Source organism: Pan troglodytes, chromosome 15 (assembly GCF_028858775.2).
Source record: "Pan troglodytes isolate AG18354 chromosome 15, NHGRI_mPanTro3-v2.0_pri, whole genome shotgun sequence".
NCBI lineage: Eukaryota > Metazoa > Chordata > Mammalia > Primates > Hominidae > Pan > Pan troglodytes.
Window position 1 is genome coordinate 73,748,112 of NC_072413.2, and position 19,334 is coordinate 73,767,445.

At 39.8% G+C, this 19,334-nt stretch overlaps 1 protein-coding gene across 50 annotated transcripts in view; it reads left to right on the top strand.

Annotated features, from left to right (window-relative positions):
* Positions 1–19,334, top strand: part of TTLL5 (tubulin tyrosine ligase like 5) — a 297,856-nt gene that overhangs the window by 133,272 nt on the left and 145,250 nt on the right. The gene's annotated exons all lie outside the window — the stretch shown is intronic.

A 19,334-nucleotide genomic window follows, 5' to 3' on the forward strand; every position in this document is an offset into this window, starting at 1 on the left:
TTACCTATTTCTAGCTCCTATCGTTCGCTAGACTGCAAAGCCTACAAAGTGAAAAGATCCTAATCCTGTAGGAATCCAAGGTGACTGTATCCTGATTGGGAAGTCATCCCCCTTCAGTTCATTTTTTTCATCTATAAAGAACTTCAGTGCCAGCGAATTAAAAGTCCATTAGACTATGGTTTGTAGGGATCTGAACTTGCCATTAGATGTCAGTGTTAACTTTTAGAGTCTTGGTAATAGGGTGGTCAGTACTGAGGGAGGTGCTGTAGGATGTAATAAGCAGGATGGAGTAGTGGAGAAAGAGCTGGATTAGCCATCCAGAGACTTGCCACTGACTCCTGTGTGATCTTGAGCAGTTCACTCCATTGTTATTCTGACACTGACTCCTGTATGATCTTTGGCAGTTCATGCCACTGTTCTGTCACTGATTAGCTATGTGATCTTGGACAGTTCACTCTACTCTTCTGACACTGACTAGCTGTGTGATCTTGGGCAGTTCACTCCACTGTTCTCCTGCCACTGACTCCTGTGTGATATTGGGCAGTGAATTCCATTGTTCTGACACTGACTAGCTGTGTGATCTTGGACAGTTCACTCTACTCTTCTGACACTGACTAGCTGTGTGATCTTGGACAGTTCACTCTACTGTTCTCCTGCCACTGACTAGCTGTGTGATCTTGAGCAGTTCACTTAACTTCTCTTAACCTCAGAGTCTTCTTTGATTGATGAGGAAAATACAACAGGGTCATGAGGATATTATGCAAAACCTCTAAATGCAATATATGTGGAAAATATTGTTATTTCAGCCATAAAAGGCTTTCAATAGTAAATGGCTTCTAATTTGGTTAGAAACAAGTTTTTAGATAAAGTGTACTTTTTAGTAGTTTTTCAAAAATTATTGTGGGTACATAGTAGGTGTATATATTTATGGGGTACATACGATTTTTTTTATTTTAGTAGGTTTTTTGGGGAACGGGTGGTGTTTGGTTACATGGATAAGCTCTCTAGTGGTGATTTCCAAGATTTTGGTGCACCTATCACCCAAGTAGTGTACACTGTACCCAATGTGCAGTCTTTTATTCTTCACCCTCCTTCCACCCTTCCCCCCAAGTCCCCAAAGTCCATTATATAATCCTTGTACCTTTGTGTCCTCATAGCTTAGCTCCTACTTATAAGTGAGAACATATGATGTCTGGTTTTCCATTCCTGAGTTACTTCACTTAGAATAATGGTCTCCAGCTCCCTCCAGGTTACTGCGAATACCATTATTTTGTTCCTTTTTATGGATGAGTAGTAGTCCATGGTGTATATATATACACACCACATTTTCTTTATCTACTCATTGATTGATAGACATTTGGGCTGGTTCCATATTTTTGCAATTGCAAATTGTGTTGCTATAAATATGCATGTGCAAGTATCTTTTTCATATAATGACTTCTTTTCCTCTGGGTAGATACCCAGTAGTGGGATTACTGGATCAAATGGTAGATCTACTTTTAGTTCTTTAAGGAATCTCCATAGTGTTTTCCATAATGGTTGTACTAGTTTACATTCCCACCAACAGTGTAAAAGTGTTCCCTTTTCACCTCTTCCATGCCAACGTCTATTATTTTTTGACTTTTTAATTATAGCCATTCTTGCAGGAGTAAGGTAGTATTGCATTGTGGTTTTGATTTGCATTTCCCTGATAATTAGTGATGTTGAGCATTTTCTCATGTTTGTTGGATATTTGTATATCTTCTTTTGAGAATTGTCTATTCATGTCCTTAGCCTTTTTGATGGAATTATTTTTTTCTTGCTGATTTGTTTGAGTTCCTTGTAGATTCTGGCTATTAGTCCTTTGTTGGGTGCGTAGTTTGTGAAGATTTTCTCCCACTGTGTGGGTTGTCTGTTTTCTTGCTGATTATTTCTTTTGCCTGCAGAAGCTTTTTAGTTTAATTAAATTCTATCTATTTATCTTTGTTTTTGTTGCATTTGCTTTTGGGGTCTTGGCCATGAAGTCTTTGCCTAAGCCAATGTCTAGAAGGGTTTTTCTGATGTTATCTTCTAGAATTTTTATGGTTTCAGGTCTTAGATTTAAGTCTTTCATCTATCTTGAGTTGATTTTTGTGTAAGGTGAGAGATGAGGATCCAGTTTCATTCTTCTACATGTGGCTTGCCAGTTATCCTAGCACCATTTGTTGAATAGGGTGTCCTTTCCCCAGGTTATGTTTTTTGTTTGCTTTGTCAAAGATCAGTTGGCTGTTAAGTATTTGACTTTATTTCTGGGTTTTCTATTCTGTTCTGTTGGTCTATGTGCCTATTTTTATACCAGTACCATGCTGTTTTGGTAACTATATCCTTGTAGTATAGTTTGAATTTGGGTAATATGATGCCTCTAGATTTGTTCTTTTTGCTTAGTCGTGTTTTGGCTATGCAGGCTCTTTTTTGGTTCCATATGAATTTCAGGATTGTTTTTTCTAGTTCCGTGAAGAATGATGATGGTATTAAATTGCACTGAATTTGTAGATTGCTTTTGGCAGTATGGTCATTTTCACAATATTGATTCTACCCATACATGAGCATGGGATGTGTTTCCATTTGTTTGTGTCATCTGTGATTTCTTTCAGCAGTGTTTTGTAGTTTTCCTTGTAGAGGTCTTTCACGTCCTTGGTTAGGTATATCCGTAAGTATTTTATTTTATTTTTTGCAGCTGTTGTAAAAGGGGTTAAATTCTTGATTTGATTCTCAGCTTGGCGGCAGTTGGTGTATAGCAGTGCTACTGATTTGTGTACATTGATTTTGTATCCTGAAACTTTACTGAATTTATTTATTAGATCTAGGAGCTTTTTGGGTGAACCTTTAGGGTTTTCTAGGTATATGATCATATTGGCAAACAGCAACAGTTTGACTTCCTCTTTAATGATTTGAATGCCCTTATTTCTCTTGTCTGATTGCTTTGGCTAGGACTTCCAGAACTATGTTGAATAGAAGTGGTGAAATGGGCATTCTTGTCTTGTTCCAGTTTTCAAGGGGAATATATTCAACTTTTCTACTTTCGGTATAATTTTGGTTGTGGGTTTGTCATAGATGGCTTTTATTACCCTAAGGTATGTCCATTTTATGCCGATTTTGTTGAGGGTTTTAATCATGAAGAGATGCTGGATTTTGTCAGATGCTTTTTCTGTGTCTGTTGAGATTACCATGTGATTTTTGTCTTTGATTCTGTTTATGTGGTATATCACATTTATTGACTTGAGTATGTTAAACCATGCCCGCATCCCTGGTATGAAACCCACTTAATGATGGTGGATTATCTTTTTGATATGCTGTTGGATTAGGTTAGTGGCAGAAACTGCAATTACTTGTGCAACAACCTAGAATTTTGTTGGGGATTTTTGCATCTGTATTCATCAGAGATATTGGTCTGTAGTTTTCTTTTTTTGTTAATGTCCTTTCCTGGGTTTGGTATTAGGGTGTTACTGGCTTTATAGAATTATTTAGGGAGGATTCTCTTTTTCTCTGTCTTTTGGAATAGTTTCAATAAGATTCGTCTAATTCTTCTTGAATGCCTGAAGGAATTCAGCTGTGAATCCATCTGGTCCTGGACTTCTTTTTATTGGCAATTTTAAAATTACCATTTCAATATTGCTGCTTGCTGTTATCTGTTCAGAGTTTTTATTTATTCCTGGTTTAATCTAGAAGGGTTGTATATTTCCAGGAATTTATCCGTCTCCTCTAGGTTTTCTAGTTTGTGCACGTAAAGGTGTTCATAGTAGCCTTGAGTTATCTTTTGTATTTCTGTGGTGTTGGTTGTACTATCTCTTGCTTCCCTTCTAATTGAGTTCATTTGGATCTTCTCTCTTCTTTTCTTGGTTAATCTTGCTAGTGGTCTATCAATTTTGTTTATTTTTTTTCAAAGAACCAGATTTTTGTTTCATATATCTTTTGTATTGGGTTTTTTTGTTTGTTTCAATTTTATTTAGTTATGCTCTGATCTTTGTTATTTCTTTTCTTCTGCTGGGTTTCAGTTTGGTTTGTTCTTGATTCTCTAGTTCTCTGAGATGTGACCTTAGATTGTCTATTTGAGCTCTTTCAGGCTTTTTGATGTAGGCATTTAAAGCTATGAACTTTCGTCTTAGCACCGCTTTTGCTGTATCCCAGAGATTTTGATAGGTTGTGTCACTGTTATCATTCAGCTCAAGGAATTTTTACATTTCCATATTGATTTCATTGTTGACCCAATGACCATTCAGGAGCAGACTATTTAATTTCCATGTACTGCGTGGTGTTGAGGGTTCCTTTTGGAGTTGATTTCCAATTTTATTCCATTGTGGTCTGAGAGAATACTTGATATAATTTTGATTTTCTTAAATTTGCTGAGACTCGTTTTGTGGCCTATCTTGTGGTCTATCTTGGAGAATATTTCATGTGCCGATGAATAGAATGTGTATTCTGCAGTTGCTGGGTAGAATGTTCTGTAAATATCCGTTAACTCCATTTGTTCTAGGGTATGGTTTATGTCTGTTGTCTCTTTGTTGACTTTCTGTGTTGATGACCTGCCTAGTGCTGTCAGTGGAGTATTGAAGTTTCCCACTATTATTGTGTTGTTGTCTATCTCATTTCTTAGGTCTAGTAGTAATTGTTTTATGAATTTGGGAGCTCCAGTGTTAGGCACAGATGTATTTAGGATTGTGATATTTTCCTATTGGACTAGTCCTTTTATCATTACGTAATGTCCCTCTTTGTCTCTTTAAACTGTTATTGCTTTGAATCTTTAAAGTTTGCTTTGTCTGATGTAAGAATAGCTACTTCTGCTCACTTTTGTTATCCATTTGCGTGGAATATCTTTTTTCACTCCCTTACCTTAAGTTTATGTGAGTTTATGTGTTAGGTGAGTTTCCTGAACTTATATGTTAGTTGAGTTTCTTGAAGACAGCAGATTTTGTATCTTTTAAGGGGAACATTTAGGCCATTTACATTCAACATTATTATTGAGATGTGAGGCACTATTCTGTTCATCATGCTAGTTGTTGCCTGAATACCTGGTGATTTTTGCATTGTCTTATTGTTTTATAGGCCCTGTAGGATTTGTGCTTTATGGAGGTTCTATTTTGGTGTATTTCGAGGTTTTGTCTCAAGATTTAGAACTTTCTTTAGTAGTTTGTGTAGTGCTGGCTTGGTAGTGGCTAATTCTCTCAGCATTTGTTTGTCTGAAAAAGACTATCTTTCCTTCATTTATGAAGCTTCGTTTCACTGGATACAAGATTGTTGGCTGATAATTGTTTTGTTTAAGGAGGCTAAACATAGGACCCCACTCCCTTCTAGCTTTTAGGGTTTCTGCTGAGAAATCTGGTGTTAATCTAATAGGTTTTCCTTTATAGGTTACCTCATGCTTTTGCCTATAGCTCTTAAGAGTCTTTCCTTTGTCTTGACTTTAGATAACCTGATGACTATGTGTCTAAGTGATTATCTTTTTGCGATGAATTTCCCAGGTGTTCTTTGAGCTTCTCCTGTTTGGATGTCTCGATCTTTGGCAAGGCCAGGGAAGTTCTCCTCGATTATTCCCCCAAATAAGTTTTCCAAACTTTTAGATTTCTCTTCTTCCTCGGGAACACCAGTTGTTCTTAGGTTTGGTCGTTTAACATAATCCCAAACTTCTTGGAGGCTTTGTTCATTTTTGGGGATGCCTTTTTCTTTGTCTTTGTCGGACTGGGTTAATCAAAAGCCTTGTCTTCGAGCTCTGAAGTTCTTTCTTCTACTTTTTTTATTTTATTGTTGAAACTTTCCAGTGTATTTTGCATCTCTTTAAGTGTGTCTTTTATTTCCAGGAGTTATGATTGTTTTTTATCGATGCTCTCTATTTCCCTGGAGATTTTTTGGTCCATGTCCTGTATTATTATTATTTTTTAGTTTCTTTAAATTGGTTTCCACCTTTCCCTGGTGCCTCCTTAAATAGCTAAATAATCTACCTTTTGAGTTCTTTTTCTGGCAACTTAGAAATTTCTTCTTTGGATCCGTTGCTAGTGAGCTAGTGTGATCTTTTGGGAGTGTTAAAGAACCTTGCCTTGTCATATTACCAGAATTGTTTTTCCGGTTCCTTCTCATCTGGGTAGTCTGTATCAGAGGATCTGGGTTGAAGGGCTGCTGTTCAGATTCTTTTGTCCCACTGGTTGGTTCCTTGATGTGGTGTTCTCTTCTTCCCCTAGTAGGGATGGGGCTTCCTGAGAGCCAAACTGCAGTGATTGTTACTGCCCTTCTGGGTCTAGCCCCCCAGCAGAGCTGCTGGGCTCTGGGCTGGTACTGGCAAGTTTCTGTGAAGAGTCCTGTGATGTGATCCATCTTCAGGTCTCTCAGCCATGGATACCAGCACCTGATCTGGTGGAGGTAGCAGGGGAGTGAGCTCTGTGGACTCTGTGAGGGTCCTTTGTTGTAGTTTTGTTCAGTGAGCTGGTTTTCTTGAGCGCTGGTTGTGCTAGTGGTTTTTTGACCTCCAGCCAGGAGGTGGCGCTTTCAAGAGAGCATCAGCTGATACAAGCTTGCCCTAAGGTCGCCTTGGTAAGTATTTGAGTGTCTCAGGTGGTGGGCGGGGCCATAGAGCTCCCAAGATATTACGTCTTTTTTCTTCAGCTACCAGGACGGGTAGAGAAAGACCATCAGGTTGGGGCAGAGTTAGGCATGCCCGAGCTCAGAGACTCTCCTTGGACAGGGCTTGCTGCTTTTGCTGTGGGGGATGGGGGTGTGGTTCTCAGGCCCATGGAGTTAACGTTCCCAGAGGGATTATGGCTGCCCCTGCTGCATCATACAGGTCACCAGGGAAGTAGGGGAAAGCCAGCAGTGGCAGACCTCACCCATTTCCCACGCAGCCAACACGGCCAATCTCCTGGGGTGCATAAGATATTTTGATATAGGCATATAGTGTGTGTTGATCATATCAGGGTAAAGGTGTCCATCACCTCAAGCATTTATCCTTTCTTTGTATTACAGACAATCCAGTTATACTCTTAGTTACTTTAAAATGTATGATAAATTATTGTTGACTGTAGTCACCCTGTTGTGCTATCAAATACTAGATCTTATTCATGCTAACTATATTTTTGTACCCATTAACCATCCCCACTTCCCCCCACCCTCTGTATTTTGTGTTGCAAAGCTCAATTATAGGTTATTCAACCCTTTCCCTTCAGAGAAAGTGATTCCTTAATTTGGAATTTGGAAAATTCTGTCATTGATTATTCTTTTTCTGGTAAATAACTAATAACATGTTATAATGGTTTAGTATAGATTCTGGTATATTTGTTTACTAACAGTTTCCCTTTTTCTCTAGTTATGTTTAAAAAGAAAGTTGCTTTAGTTTCTTACTCACTGAGTCAAGTGATACAATGTCTGTAGCTTTCTAGAAAGAGGTGGATTTCCAGTCAGAAAGTGGTGAGAGTTCTGCTCTTCTCTCTGGAGTTAGGGCCTGAAAACTTAAACTTAGCTATTATCAGAAACAAGTTTGTGTCCAGTAATCACTTTAAATGTTTTTTGTTTCCTCTTACCTGTTTTCATATTCTTGATTCTTATTTTCTGTTTGTGCTTTCTTTTTTTTGTTTTCCCTTTTCTAATAGGTTTAATTAATATTTTCTCCCCTTTTAAAAATAAGATTTATTCTGGATATGTTTATTCATTCTATTGTTTTCTAATTCATTATTTTCTTGCCTTATCTTTACTAATTCCTTCTTTCTGCTTTCCTTAACTTCGTTCCACTATTTCAGTATTTCTCCCCACCTTGAGTTAAATGCTTCATTTATTTTCATTCACTCTTGGTATTTTTTCACTATATAAAAGCTATGAATTTTTCTCTGAGCATTGCTCTCATTATATTACATAAATTCTGATCTATCTTTAATTGGCTTTCTGGGCAAGGAGTTAAGAGATATTCTACTAAGCAAGCAAAGTTGAATTTAAATTACTTGTGCTATTTTGGAAGATGAGTATAGAATATTGAAGTTGTTGGGTATTTCTGAAAAATCATTATATTTGGCCTACAATTTCAACTGCTTAGCCTATTAAAACTTTTAGTGGCATTTCCTGCAAAACTTTTATTTCATTGTGTTTGTGTGTGCATGTGTATATGTATGTATTTAAAAAACATTTTGCTAGGCTCTTAAGAGTCTTCCAGGCTTTGGTACTAAGCCATGGGGATGATATAACACATAGTCCTCAGCATGAAATAACTCACTCTCTTGTAATGGTGGCAGCTACATAAACAGATGATAATAATAACATGTAATATGCATGACAGAGATAGTCCGAGGGAATAACAACCACTAAAAGAGGCCCCGAACCCAGCTTGTGGGTGGGAGTGGGGAAAAAGCTGAACTAGCCTTCTTGGAAGAGATTATATCTAAACTGAATCTTAAAGATAGGCAGGTAGATGGCAGAAGAAGGGGAGAAACAGTTTACAGAATAAAAACTCACTTGTGCATATGTAGGGAAACGAGTGACAGGCTAAGGATGTCACAGGATGGAGAGTCAGCAGGGACTAGCTAGGAATGAAGTTGGGCGAGAAGGCAAGGGCTGGTTCAGGGAGAGCTTTCATGCCGTGTGAAGGAACTTGTCCTTTGTCTCTTAGATGATGGAGATTCTCTGAGACACAATTGCTTTGCCTTTTAGCTGGACCACTCAGGTAGCTTGAAGAGGATGGATTTGGAGGATGAGGCAGTGCCACTCCTTTTTCCTCCATGCTCGCTGGTGAAGATAATGAGGAACAGTGAACTAGCTAAAGGTAAAGAAGCAAAGTATTCTGACAAGCCAAAAATTTGATGATAAAACATAGAGGAACTCAGAATTTACATTAGAGGTTAGATTCTTAAGAAATCTGTGTGGCAAAAACAGAAGCTCATATCCTGTGTAGTTACTACTACTCCTGCTGTGATTTAACTTTGTTTATAGCCTAAAACACATAAAAATATCAAACTTTCCCTGCCACGTGAGCAGCGGCCACTTCAAAAAATCTGTGCAAGCACGTGTATACTTGAAATATAAAGAGATAAATGTTCTCAACTACCACCATTCAACAAATAACTTACAAATCTGAGCAGAGAGCAGATCAAATTTAATTCTTTCCCTTGGCCCAAGAGAGGCTGGTTGTCTTTTGGAGATGAGATTTTTTGGAAATGTATGTGTATGTCCCTGAAAGCAGGGTTTTCTAGAAACATCTTGCACCTGGGCTGGGGGCAGGAGAAGTGTCGTGGTGGCCAATAGGGTACTGAGCTTCCGTGTGAAGTCTCACTATCTCTGCCTGACTCCATGCTGGAAGGGAGTGTAGTGCTCTGAAGAGATGTAGCCCTTTGTGGTTATTGCCATTAGTGAACAGAAGAATGTGGTGAATTAGCCCAGCTTTGTGGTGAGAAGTGGGAGGCAGGGAATCAGAGGGAGCGCTGGCCCTCTCCGTGCAGGCAAGTGTGAGATTGCAGGACCCAGCTATCATTAGGAGCAACTCCAGCTCTTCCAGCCTGGGAGTTTAATCAAAGGGATAACAGCAGACCACCCAGGCGGGGGCTCCAGTGTGAACGAATGTGCTGTGTCAGTCTCTGCTCCCCAACCAGCCAGTGCCCGGGATGTGGCCAGGCCGCCTGGAAATGTGCTGACAGATACAGAGAGGGGAGGAGATACTTTTTGCTCTTCACATTTTTCATTTAGATGGAGAGTGGGAAAAAAAAAATCCATTCTATTTCTTTCATTTTTCTTGCTCCTTACCCTGAGACTTCCCTGCCTGGTCCTAGAGAAAGATAGATGCGGAGGTACATAAAGCGTGATTCACAGCAGTTAAACTCTCTCACTCTCTCTATACAAAGGAATTCTTTATCATTTCTTCTGCTTCCGCAGCTAACACCGTAAGGGTCCACAGTGGACCTTGAGTGAATCTCAATTTCAGAAATTCCAAATGAAGAGAGACGGAGCTAAATCTTTGAAATGGTTACAGATGTTCTCTAGGATTGAGGCAGATGGCGCCCAGTTTATCACAAGCTTCAGTAATTGGCACTGGAAACTCTTTCTGCCTCCTTAGTTTATCTGGACACATTTGAACTTAGGTACATTTGTGCTCAGATTTTGTGGCCGTTTGTTAACCCTAGTTCCTTTAGTTTCATATTCTTTCTTAGTAGAAAAAGTTGTTGTTCTTTGTACCATATACATTATTCTTTCCCATTTCTAGAAGCAGGAAAGGGTAAATAGAAAAAGGCATAAGCTCTTGAGTCAGCAAGACCTTGGACAAGTTGTTTAACCTCCCTGTGCCTTGATTTCCTCATCTGTAAAATGGGGTAGTTTTGGTATCAAGACCAATTCTTCTCTTGGCTACTTGTGCCTCTCTGTTCCAGGACCTGGCTCCAGTTGATCTGATCTAATTTCCTAGCTTTTCTAGGTCTTGAGGCTTGAAGCTCTCATTTTCTTTAGTTCCTGGCCTACTGCATGGTCTCTTGTTTTAAAATAGCCTTTGTTTTACTCTGCCACCCCTTTAAACTCATCTTACTTGTACTGCCAAACTTCTTTTAAAATAACACACCCTTGTTGGCTCTAGTCTCCTTCTGCCCCTCCACCCCCACACACTTGCTCTTGCAGTCTGACTTCATCTCTTACATTTGTCCATCTCTCTCTCAAAGGCCACTCATGACCTCAGAATTGCCAACTTCAGTCACTATTTTTAATCTTCTTCCTTTAGCATGTGGCACTATTATCAACTGCTTCTTAGGTGAAAATTTCCCTTAGCTTTTCTAACCCTTCAGTAATTCCTCTGAGAAATCATTGCTTCCTCCTGCTCTCCCTGAAAACTAGATTCCATTTTCAGCATGTTTTTCAGAGCCACTGGCATATAGACCTTAGGTGTATAAAGTTGATCATAGCAGAGTGGCTCTGGTTGAAGAAGGTGGAGTGGCCCCTGGGCATCTGCTTCTCCCTGGTCTTTTGGGATCCTCCAGCATATCTCTGAATTCTAGGCTGTAATCCTCAGAACTTCTTTTTCCTCTCCATACTTTCCCCTGGGATAAAGTTCCTTTTCCTGTGATTTCATCCTGGTACTTCTCTATGGATTTCTCCCAAATATATATCTTTAGTTTGAGCCTTTGCTGAGAGTCAGGTCCACATTTCCACCTGTGAGACATTTCTACCTAACTATATTGCAGAACATTCAAAATACTTGATGTATTTTGAACATATTTTGAAAATACTCAGAAAAGTCTTAAACATATTTAAAACTTATTTGCCTCTTTTTGTTCTTCTCTATATTAGTGACATTGCAATTCTTGGAATTCTAGAATCCCAGGGAATTTAGGAATGGAGCCATTGGTTTATCAGTGCCTCTCTTGACTTCCTCATTCTATGTCCAGGCAGTTGTCAAGATTCTACAGTGTCTCTGATACCTATCCTGTTTTTCACTTTTACATCTACTGTCCTGCTTAAGGCCTTTATTATCTCTTGGATGGAGAGCTGCAATTACCTTTTCACTGGTTTCTTGGCCAGTCTCTTCCTGTTCACCCTAGTCTTTGCTTTGCTCTGAAAGATTCTTTTTTTTTTTTTTTTTTTGAGATGGAGTCTCAGTCTGTTGCCCAGACTGGAGTGCAGTGGCGCGCGATCTCAGCTCACTACAATCTCTGCCTCCCAGGTTCAAGTGATTCTCCTGCCTCAGCCTGCCAAGTAGCTGGGATTACAGATGTCTGCCGCCATGCCGGGCTAATTTTTGTATTTTTAGTAGAGATGGGGTTTCACCATCTTGGCCAGAGTGGTTTCAAACTCCTGACCTCAAGTAATCTGTCCGCTTCAGCCTTTCAAAGTGCTGGGAATTCAGGTGTGAGCCACTGTGCCCGGCCATAATGGATCCTTTCCTAAATCACAAGTCTCGTCATGGTACTCTTCTGCTTAAGAATCTCGAGGGCCTTCCTGTTGTCTATAATGGGAAGCTCAGGCTGTTAAATGTGATTCAAAGCCTTTATTTAGAATCTGGCTCCAGGCTACTTTTCCAGCCTGTCTCCCTCCTATCACACATGTTTTTGTGCAGCTCAACTAGAATTTCTGTTAGTCTCCATGCCTTATGCTATCTCCTCATGGAAAATGTTCCCCAGTTGCCATGTCTAATCTGGGCATCTGTCCAGGCTCAGTGTAGATGCCACTTCACTCATATGCATACTCTTTCACTCATCACACTAGGTATGTCAAGATAGCTGTCTCTTTTAACAGACAGTGAACTCCTTGAGGGCAGTGTCCTTTGCTGCCTCAGCACCTGACTCATTGGTAGTACTCAAAAAATGTGCTGATTCGACTGGACTACAAGGTAATTCATTGAGAATTGGATCATGTCCATTTTTTTCACCAGTTTTTTCCCAGCCTGCTAGATATTAATAGTATGCACTCAGTACGTATTTTTTGAATAAATAAGTAAATGAAGAACCCTCTGCTGCCTTAGCCAGAAGTCATCTTTCTATTCTGTGTGCTCCTTCATTCCTTCATTACTTTTTATAACATCTATTATAATTATTTTGCATCTTTTCTTTCCTGTTTTGCACTAAACTACATGATGCAGTTCTTTCTAACTCATCACCTAGCGCAAGGCCTTTCACTTGGCAGTCATCACATGCTTGCTAAATTGAAAAGAATTTCTTTTTTACATTTTGTAGGTTTTTATATTTTCTTTAAAAACGATTGATGGCTGGGTGCAGTGGCGCACTCCTATAATCCCAGCACTTTGGGAGGCTGAGGCGGGTGGATCACTTGAGCTCGGGAGTTCTAGGCCAGCCTGGGGAACATGGCAAAACCCCAACTCCACAAAAAAGACAAAAATTAGCCAGGTGCGGTGGCACATGCCTGTAATCCCAGCTACTCTGGAGGCTGAGGTGGGAGGATTGATTGAGCTCAAGAGCTGCAGTGCGCCATAACTGCACCACTGCACTCCAACCTCGGCTACAAAGTAAGACCCTGTGTCAAAATTTTTTCATTGATAACACCATACCTGCCCTTCATAATTAAGCAGTTGACATTAATCAGATGCTTACTTTGTACTAGGCACTGTGCCAAGGACTTTATATGCATTATCTCTTTAACCCTAATGAGGTATAGGTACTTACTTTTTGCCAATTAAGATGAAGAAATAGAAGCTGGTAGGATAAGTGACTCTGCTAATGTCACACAGATGGCAAGTTACTGTGCTAAGACTCAAACTCAGCTCTGTCTGACTCTATGCTCTTTACCTCAGTGTTTTTCTCCCTCTTTCGGTGGGAATAAGGACTCAAACCTCTCATTAGACGAAAGTGACCGAACTTCACCCTGTGAGCTTGTTGTTCCATGATGTTGCTACAGAGTTGTAGCCAAGCCTATACTTGTGCCTGCTCAGAGAAACAAGGAGTTGAACTTTCTGTTTTCTTGATTTGAAATGCTTCTCTAGTTCTTGAAGCAGCTTGCAAAACATGTGGCGCTGTTGAGAATTATCAGTTATTTGTTAGGCAAACTCCTCATTAGATTATTTTATAGTATAGTCAACTGATTCTTCGACCAGACAAAACTCAGCCTTGTTAATCACTAGAGATGCAATAAGAATAGATCTACTTATGATGGCAGCAGCAACTCCCCTGTCAACACACAAAATCTACATGTATAAATTGGAAACCCTACGAAGAGATTTGCCCATTTTGTCAGGTTTCCCAGGAATGTCTCTGGCAAATCTTGATCTGGAACTCTGTCTGGATTTTGGAACACTAAATGTCTGTATATATACGTATATTATGAAAATGATGGCACTCAGCAGAAAGAGAAGATATGCCAAGAGAATTTAGTGCTGAGGTATTGGAACTGCAGAGATTCCCTGCTTTTCCTGACCCCCTTTAAAATATTATTAACATTTAACCCTTCTCTCCTGGATTGGAGTGTGAATTTCTTGAGGTTTATTTTATCAGCATCCAGGAATTGAAGAAGAAATTGAATTGTGGCTAGTGATTTAATAAATGCTCGTGAAGTGCTTTTGGAGGACTGTTCAAAATGTAACTGTTTAAGATAGTTCTTTTCATTTTTCTGATTGAATATATTCTCTAATATTTCTCCATTGGTGAAAATCTTGTAATTGGTGCAGATCTGGCACTTTTGGTTTTCCTCTTCTTTTACCTTGAGTGAAACAGATCTTGGTCCACTGATATTTCCTATTCAAGGATTACCTTTTGCTCTAGCAAAACAGGTGAAAACAGGTCAGGAGCGACTAGCCACAGCATTTTCCTGTTCCAGATCATTCAGAGCCCCATGGCTGCAGGAATCAAAGCTATGGCATGTTCAATTGATCCAGTCATATTCTTTTTTTTCTTATTTTTAAAAATTTTTATATAGAGGTGAGGTCTCACTGTGTTGCCCAGACTGATCTCGAACTCCTGGGCTCAAGTGATCCTCCTGCCTTGGCCTCCCAAAGTGCTGGATTATAGGTGTGTGCCACCATGCCTAGCTGATCCAGTCAGATTTTGATATAGCTATACATATCAGGATATATATAAGGAATATATATATATATATATATATATATTCTTTATATATGAACACCACAGAGAACATTATTTTCAAATGACATTGAGGTAGTTTTGAGGATAATATGAATGCACATTTAGACAAATTTATCCTTTTATCAGTTGAAGTGATTCTTAACCTTTTTGGATTCAGAAGTCTCTTGGAGAATCTAATTAAAGCTTTATTCCTCCTCCTGAAAAAATATACACTCAAACTTATAAATTTGCATTAATTTCAAAGGGTTCAAATACCCTCACCCTCAATCAGGCTCTGTCTTGATGCCCCATGGACTTAGGGTCTCTAAGTTAAGATCCCCTGAAAGTGTTTAGGTAGCATATAACCATTAATATCAATAATTTGGCCCAAACTCCAAATCTATGAGTATCTTTGTTTTATACATTCTTTATATATTTCAGTGATAGCCCCACATTAGGCTGTAATCTCCATGAAGGCAAGGATTTGGGGGTTATTCATATATCACAGTGTTACATATTTTGGGGGGTACATATGATGTTTAGATACATCTATAGAATATGTTATGATCAAGTCAGAGTAATTGGGATATCCGTTGCTTCAAAGATTTATCTTTTCTTTGTGTTGGGAACATTAACAAGTCTTCCCTTGTGACTATTTTGAGATATACAATAAATTGTTAACTGCAATTTTCCTACTATACTTTCGAATACTAGAACTTATTCATTTTATCTAACTGTATTTTTGTACTCATGAATCAATATCTCTTTTCCTTCCCCTTTTTCCCTTCTCAGCTCTGGTAACCATCATTCTATTCTCTATCTCCATGAAATCCACTCTTTTAGTTCCCACATATGAGTGAGAACATGCAATTTTTGTGTTTCTGTTCTTCACTTATTACATTTAACATAATGACCTCCAGTTCCATCTATGTTCTGCAAATGACAGGATTTCATTCTTTTTGTGGCCGAACTATATTCCTCTATGTATATATGTCACATTTTTTTTAATCCATTCATCTGTTGATGGACGCTTAGGTTGATACCCAGCAGTGGGATTGCTAGATCATATGGTTGTTGTATTTTTAGCTTTTTGAGGAACCTGTATACTGTTTTCCATATTGACTGTCGTACTTGACTGTTTTTTGTCATTGTTTTATCCTTAATGCTCAAAAGAATGCCAAGCCCAGAGTAGGTGCCTGATAAATATTAGTTTGAATTAGTGAACTAATCTTAGGAAACACCATTCCTAGACCACCTCAGACAAGAATTATCTAAAATTTTTCTGGACCTGCTACAATGAGGAAATTGAGCTATGGCAAGATTATAAACTGCATTGGGAATGCTTTGCTACCAGTTACTCCCATGTTAAGCTCTTATTAACTAAATCATCTTCTCTCTCGCTCTCTCCCTTTTTCTTTTTGAGACAGGATCTTGCTCTGTCACCCAGGCTAGAGTGCCACCCAGGCTGGAGTACGGTGGTGTGATTATGGTTCACTGCAGCCTTGAATTCCCAGGCTCAAGTGATCCTCCTGCCTCAGCCTCCCAAGTAGCTAGGACTACAGGCATGCACCACCATGCCTAATTTTTTAAATTACATTTTGTAGAGATGGGGTCTCTTATGTTGCCCAGGTTGGTCTTGAATTTTTGGCCTCAAGTGACCCTCCTGCCTCAGCCCCTCAAAGCACTGGGATTACACACATGAGCTACTGTGCCTGACCCTAAATCTTTAATGCTTAATTTTCTTCTCCATTTCGATAAATAAGATGCATGAAATTTGCAGACATCCTTAGTGAACCTGAGATTAGTTTGAGTCCATCGCAAATGGTTTCTTAGGCCTTTGCAGTTCCAGGGGCATGAAGAAACAAATATACACATTGTGTGCACAAGGCACAACATCTGTATGTCAAAGCTGTTATTTCATCCATTTAAGATCAAGCAAAAATCCTCTCTAAAATTATTCAGGGCACAGCAAGAGCAACACATCTCTCAACTCTAGTCACTGCTCATTTTATTTCCCTGAATTCTAAAGCAGTCCCTCCCTTGTGGCCCAGGCAAAAAGAGGTGATTTGGGACTCCTAATTTCCTTGATAGCCTTGCAGAGACATTAACCACTTTTCTACTCAACTGGTGAAACTAGCTGCTAACTGGAGATGGGGGTGGGAGGGAGAAATAGAGGGGGTGGGGAAAGAGAGGGAATGAAAGAGAGAGAGAGAGAGAGTGTGTGTGTGTGTGTGTGTGTGTGTGTGTATGTGTGTGTGTGTGTGTGTGTGTTTGGGAGTAGAAGGGTCTGCAACCAAGGTTCTCATATAGCATGGTTCTGTCAGAACCTGTGAGCAGGCTTACTGTTGTCTACTAGATCAAGGACAGAATCATTAGTCTGACATTCAAGGGCCTCCCCAAGCTGTTTATCTGTCTGTCCCTATCTTCTATCACGCGAAGCTTTTGCTGAATTAGACTACTTTCTGTTTCTCAGATGTTCTCCCTGCTTGTCTGACGATTTTTCTTTCCTCCTACCTGTTATTTTAGGCCCAGCCCAGATGCCATTTTTAAATTTCTTTAGCTGTTCTTTTATGGCACTTACTGCATTCTGGAGGTCTTAAATACTGCTTTTTGTCTTACAATCTTGTCTGACCTAGTAATTATAAATTCCAACATGGCTTGAGGGCAGGGAAGGGCCATGTTTTTATCTGCACATGCGTTAGCGCTTTCCTCAAGGCTTTGCCTGTGATAGGCAGTACAGCACTTACTACCTTTGAGGTTTGGACTTCTCTTAAGCATTCGGGACTGCAGCATTTTTGAGAGCATGCAGCATTGAAATAGCTAGGCTTGTCTTCAAACCCTCTTCATATACCAAAAGGTTATGTATTTGGGTGGATGGTGGGTATATTCTAAGAATCAACAGGGAAGCTCCATCATATTTTAATTATAGTGCTGGCAGCAGCACGACTTTTAACAAACAGCAGTAACAAGAAGTAACACTTGGGCGGGCCAGCCACCGGAAATTGGCCTCTTTCTCTGGGTTTCTCCTACCCCCTTTTCAATCCATCACCTGTATTTATTCCTGCTATAATTTAAACACCTGTCTAGATGGTATGCATGCAATGTGTCCCTACCCCACACATTCAGATATTTGCTCACCTGCCTTATTTGGAAGATTGGCTCTAAAATAAACAGTGATTTGGTACTAAAGGAAAAACGCACTGAGGTCACCGTGGCAGTGGACATGAGGCAGAGAATGGGAGTGGAACATCTGGATAAGCTGCTCCAGGAGAGTGGGAGCAGAGGAAGAGGAAAAGCAGGAGCAGGGGGAGGAGGAGGAGAGCAAGGGGTGAAACATCTGCCAAGCAGGCCCCAAAGCTTAGGTGGAGGTAGGATCTTGTGACCAGATTTCCCACAGGCAGTTACTCACTTAGCAGCAGCCAGCTAGAGGGAGGCAGGGACAGAGACATGTGGAACAAGTTGACTGTTTTTAGGCTTAAATTTCTTGTTTTTTGTTTTTTCGTTGTTACCACTATTTCTCAGGGCAGCATAGCAAGTAATCTTGGAATTTTCTGAAGTTTGTCCTAAGCTGTTTTGTCCACTTTTGCATTCTTGGCATATTTAAAGATTACTCATTTTAATGTTTGAGCATCTGAACAACATTGAGAAATAGTAAAACCTTAAAGTTGCTAATGAAACTATTTTCCCTTCTCATTCCCCTTTGTTGTTTTGTAACTTGTCTTCACCCCATCAAAGGCATTTCTGCTGTTTTTTGGAAAATCCCCTGCCCGTGAGCTTTGTGGAGGAGAGGAAGCATTGAATGGTTCCTTTTACCTGTTCTCTCCTTTCCTTAGCTACCATTCCTGGTAACAAGTGCTTCTCAAACTCTGCAATGCAAGTAAGTTTCCCGTGGATCTTGAAAATGCAAATTTTGGTTCAGTGCAGCTGGGGCTGGGGCTGGGGCTGGGCCAAGATTCTGCATTTTTAATATGCTCCCAGTAATGCAGGTGCTCTTGGTCCAGAGACCAAATTCTAAGTCGCAAGGCTCAGTGGTACAAGGCAGTGAGATAACACAGTGATTAAAACAACAAGATTGGGAGAATTTTCATCAGGCAGACCAGGAATTGAATCCAGGGGCTGACACATAATAATTATTTGTTCTTGAGCAAGTTATTTTATCTCTCAACCTCAGTTTCCCCATCTACCTGTCTTGAAGACCAAGTAGGTTAATATACATAAAATATGCTTAGCATGTTGCCTGGAACAAGCTGTGTGTGTGTGTGTGTGTGTGTGTGTGTGTGTGTGTGTGTGTGTGTGTTTGAGACAGGGTCTTGCTCTATTATCCAGGCACTGTGTGTGTGTGTGTGTGTGTGTGTGTGTGTGTGTGTGTGTGTGTTTGAGACAGGGTCTTGCTCTATTATCCAGGCTGGAGTGCAGTGGTGTGATCTCAGCTCACTGCAGTCTCAACCTCCTGCTCTCAAGCAATCCTTCCCACCTCAGCCTCCCTAGTAGCTGGGACTAGAAGCATGCACCACCACACTCAGCTAATTTTTATATTTTTAGTGGAGAAGGGGTTTCACCATGTTGCCCAGACTGGTCTCGAACTCCTGGGCTCCAACGATCCACATGCTTTGGCCTCCCAAAGTGCTGGTATTACAGGTGTGAGCCACCGTGCCTGGCCCAAACTGTTTTTTGAATTTAGCCGTCATTAGTATTAATATAGTTTTGTTGTTATTATTACTGTTACTGTAGTGGATCTAAAAAGTAGCATATTAAAATCGATTATAGTAGAACATTTTAAAGGTCCAAACACAGACTTATAAGCTTCTTATGTGTATATACTTGTGTTTTTCACTTAAAGATGTTGATTACCTTTACCAG